The sequence below is a fragment of the Schistocerca gregaria genome, unplaced genomic scaffold (assembly GCF_023897955.1).
Source record: "Schistocerca gregaria isolate iqSchGreg1 unplaced genomic scaffold, iqSchGreg1.2 ptg000474l, whole genome shotgun sequence".
Taxonomy (NCBI): Eukaryota; Metazoa; Arthropoda; class Insecta; order Orthoptera; family Acrididae; genus Schistocerca; species Schistocerca gregaria.
This window is the reverse complement of record NW_026061887.1, coordinates 2,246,376-2,251,599: the sequence shown is the minus strand read 5'-3', so window position 1 is coordinate 2,251,599 and position 5,224 is coordinate 2,246,376.

The following is a 5,224-nucleotide window of genomic DNA, read 5'->3' as shown; positions in this document are numbered from 1 at the left end:
TATCGTCTGCAAAGGTATGTCGCGTGCGGCGGCATGCGGAGACACTAAAAAGACCATAGTTGAACACAGAAGAAGCTTCTAAGTTGATGTAATAGCCAGTAAGAGGCAGTTGAACTCAAATTTTAGTTGTCGATTATTGACTTTTTAACTGGCTTTGGTGCCTTGGACATGAGCTAGGACCTTAAGATTTTGCATGAATGGCGGATTAGCAGCCGCGTTGCACGGCAGAATGTGAACTGTGTTCATATGTAGTAAAAACAGGAGAAATATGTCCGTTTTCGTCATTCGTTATCGAATCGACTCAAAGCCAGATCCTCACATTATCCGCTCTTTTCTCTGGGACGGTTACATTTATCGTCTGCAAAGCTATGTCGCGTTCTGCGGTATGCGAAGACACTAAAAGCACAATAGTAGAACACAGAAAAAACTTCTAAGTTGATGTAATAGCCAGTAAGAAGCAGTACTACTCAAGTTTTAGTTATCGATTATTGACTTCTTATCCGGCTTTGGTGCCTTGGACATGAGCTAGGACCTTAAGATTTTGCATGAAAGGAGAACTAGCAGACGCGTCGCTTGGGAGAATGTGAAAAGTGTTCATATGTAGTGAAAACCTGAGAAATCCGCCGGTTTTCGTCATTTGTCAACGAATCGACTTAAAGCCAGATCGTCACATTGGCCGCTATTCTATGTGAAACGGTTACATTTGTCGTCTGCAAATCTATGTAGCGTGCTGCGGTATGCGGTGACACTAAAAGCACCATAGTAGATTACAGATGAAAAATTCTACGTTGATTTAATAGCCAGTAAGATGCAGTACAATTCAAGTTTTAATTATCGATTATTGACGTTTTAGCCGGCCTTTGTGCCTAGGAGAAGAGCTAGGACCTTAAGATTTTGCATGAAAGGAGGACTAGCAGCAGTGTTGCATGGGAGAATGTGAAAAGTGTTCATATGTGGTAAAAACTTGAGAAATCCATCCGTTTTTGTCATTTGCTATCGAATCGACTTATAGCCAGATCGTCACATTGGCCGCTCTTCTCTCTGAAACGGTTACATTTATCGTCTGCAAAGCTATGTCGCGTGCTGCGGTATGCGGAGACACTAAAAGCAACATAGTAGAACACAGAAGAATCTTCTAAGTTGGTGTATTAAACAGTAAGAAGCAGTACAATTCAAGTTTTACTTATCGATTATTCACCTTTTACCCTTCTTTGTTGCCTTGGGCATGAGCTAGGACCTTACGATTTTGGATGAAACGAGGACAAGCAGCCGCGTTGCACGGGAGAATGTGAAAAGAGTTTATATGTAGTAAGAACCAGAGAAATCCGTCCGTTTTCGTCATTTGTTATCGTTACGACTTAAAGCCAGATCGTCACATTGGCCGCTCTTCTGTCTGAAACGGTTACATTTATCGTCTGCAAAGCTATGTAGCGTGATGCGGTATGCGGGGACACTTAAAGCACCATTGCAGAACACAGAAGAAGCTTCTCAGTTGATGTAATAGCCAGTAAGAAGCAGTACAATTCAAGTACTAGTTATCGATTATTCACTTTTTACCCTTCTTTGGTGTCTTGTAGATGTGCTAGGACCTTAAGATTTTGCATGGAAGGACCACTAGCAGCCGCGATGCACGGAAGAATGTAAAAAGTGTTCATATGTTGTAAAAACCTGAGAAATCCGTCCGTTTTCGTCATTTGTTAGCGAATCGACTTAAGGCCAAATCGTCACATTGGCCGCTTTTCTCTCTGAAACGGTTACATTTATCGTCTGCAAAGGTATGTCGCGTGCTGCGGTATGCGGAGACACTAAAAGCACCATAGTATACCACAGATGAAGCTTCTAAGTTGATGTAATAGCCAGTAAGAAGCAGTACTACTCAAGTTTTAGTTATCGATTATTGACTTCTTATCCGGCTTTGGTGCCTTGGACATGAGCTAGGACCTTAAGATTTTGCATGAAAGGAGAACTAGCAGACGCGTCGCTTGGGAGAATGTGAAAAGTGTTCATATGTAGTGAAAACCTGAGAAATCCGCCGGTTTTCGTCATTTGTCAACGAATCGACTTAAAGCCAGATCGTCACATTGGCCGCTATTCTATGTGAAACGGTTACATTTGTCGTCTGCAAATCTATGTAGCGTGCTGCGGTATGCGGTGACACTAAAAGCACCATAGTAGATTACAGATGAAAAATTCTACGTTGATTTAATAGCCAGTAAGATGCAGTACAATTCAAGTTTTAATTATCGATTATTGACGTTTTAGCCGGCCTTTGTGCCTAGGAGAAGAGCTAGGACCTTAAGATTTTGCATGAAAGGAGGACTAGCAGCAGTGTTGCATGGGAGAATGTGAAAAGTGTTCATATGTGGTAAAAACTTGAGAAATCCATCCGTTTTTGTCATTTGCTATCGAATCGACTTATAGCCAGATCGTCACATTGGCCGCTCTTCTCTCTGAAACGGTTACATTTATCGTCTGCAAAGCTATGTCGCGTGCTGCGGTATGCGGAGACACTAAAAGCAACATAGTAGAACACAGAAGAATCTTCTAAGTTGGTGTATTAAACAGTAAGAAGCAGTACAATTCAAGTTTTACTTATCGATTATTCACCTTTTACCCTTCTTTGTTGCCTTGGGCATGAGCTAGGACCTTACGATTTTGGATGAAACGAGGACAAGCAGCCGCGTTGCACGGGAGAATGTGAAAAGAGTTTATATGTAGTAAGAACCAGAGAAATCCGTCCGTTTTCGTCATTTGTTATCGTTACGACTTAAAGCCAGATCGTCACATTGGCCGCTCTTCTGTCTGAAACGGTTACATTTATCGTCTGCAAAGCTATGTAGCGTGATGCGGTATGCGGGGACACTTAAAGCACCATTGCAGAACACAGAAGAAGCTTCTCAGTTGATGTAATAGCCAGTAAGAAGCAGTACAATTCAAGTACTAGTTATCGATTATTCACTTTTTACCCTTCTTTGGTGTCTTGTAGATGTGCTAGGACCTTAAGATTTTGCATGGAAGGACCACTAGCAGCCGCGATGCACGGAAGAATGTAAAAAGTGTTCATATGTTGTAAAAACCTGAGAAATCCGTCCGTTTTCGTCATTTGTTAGCGAATCGACTTAAGGCCAAATCGTCACATTGGCCGCTTTTCTCTCTGAAACGGTTACATTTATCGTCTGCAAAGGTATGTCGCGTGCTGCGGTATGCGGAGACACTAAAAGCACCATAGTATACCACAGATGAAGCTTCTAAGTTGATGTAATAGCCAGTAAGAAGTAGTACAATTCAAGTTTTAGTTATCGATTATTAATTTTTTACCCATCTTTGGTGCCTTGGACATGAGCTTGTAAGTAGGCTGTTTAGGTCTTCTTATTGGTAACGCCACATAGCGCTCGGTATGAAAAAATCACTGGCTGTGCCGTGTGCAGTCTGTGTTTAGTTTGCATTGTTGTCTGCCATTGTAGTGTTGGGCAGCGGCAGCTGGATGCTAACAGCGCGTAGCGTTGCGCAGTTGGAGGTGAGCCGCCAGCAGTGGTGGACGTGGGGAGAGAGATGGCGGAGTTTTGAAATTTGTAAGAATTGGTGTCATGAACTGATATATATATTATGACTATTAAAGTAAATACATTGTTTGTTCTCTATCAAAATCTTTCATTTGCTAACTGTACCTATCAGTAGTTAGTGCCTTCCGCAGTTTGATTATTTTAGTTAGCTGGCAGTAGTGGCGCTCGCTGTATTGCAGTAGTTCGAGTAACGAAGATTTTTGTGAGGTAAGTGATTTGTGAAACATATAGGTTAACGTTAGTCAGGGCCATTCTTTTGTAGGGATTATTGAAAGTCAGATTGCGTTGCGCTAAAAACTATTGTGTGTCAATTTAAGCACAGTCTTGTATAATTTTTCTAAGGGGACGTTTCATATGTCGACCCTTAGCCGAGGATACCTCACTGGAATCTTCTGATTTTTTCCTTGTAGTTTGTGTAATTAGTGTAGCTTTTGTTTATTGCTAGCGCCTAATCTTAGAGTGAATTTCCTTTGTAGTTGTAGTCTTTCATTGTTGTACAGTACAACAGTTGTGGCATGCATGTAGAGTTGCACCAAGTATTTCGCAGCTGCGCTTGCAATTAACTAGATATTATTTTCAGTGCTATGTTAATGTGTTCTGTTATTTTTGCTCTTCAAATTGTGCTTTTCTGTTTTATCGTGTGAAATATTGTGACAATAATGGCGTGTGAAAAACGTAATACTAGGCTACAAAGTAAACTGGGAAATGACAGTGAAGACGGAAGCAATGTGTTAGCGCCACCATGTAATGAATTCACAAATGTTCAAAGTAGTAATTTGGTAATAGTGCATAGGAAAATGGAGCGGGCTGCAAATAATGGTGTAGGAAGTGAAACAGTTAGTGAACAGGGAAGCATTATCGATCGATTGGTCGGCAACAGCTCGCGTCAGGAATCCGATATGACAGGACACAATCTTGCAAATACTGTACATTCAGGTTTGCGTCCTCACCGTTTTCTCAAATAAGCCGAGACACATTTTCTGCTTGTCAAACTGTGAATGTTGCCGGTGCAAATGCACTGATGAAATGCATAGATGATCAAATTCCAGACACTAATACATTATTATTGCAATTAATGCAACAAATGAAACAAAACAAGAGACAAACACAGCAACAGTTAGACACAATGGAACAAAATCTTCAAAAGTTAGACACAATGGAACATAATCTTCAAAAGTTAGACACAATGGAACAAAATCTTCAAAAGTTAGACACAATGGAACAAAATCAGAGACAAACACAGCAACAGTTGGACACAATGGAACATAATCTTCGGAAGTTAGACACCACACTTGAACAAACACGTGAAGATTTAACTACTGAGTTACATAACATTGAATCGAAATGTCAAAAAATCTGTAATGACGTAAAAACACAAATTTGTGAGCATTTTCAACCTATTTTTTCGCGGCATGAAAACTCATTACAGAATCACGAAGCAGCCATCAAAGAATTGCAAACTGTTGTTCGTTAAAATCACGACACCTTGCAAGCTAAAATGGACTCAGTTGCATCCACCGATTCGGTTATGCAACTTGCAAGAACTCAGGAAAACTTAAAGGACACGATTTCAACACAAATGGACATTCTGAAATTTGGTTCAGAAAATCACACTGAGGAAATGTGTTCACTATCGGAGAAAGTAGCCGAACTTTCGGATC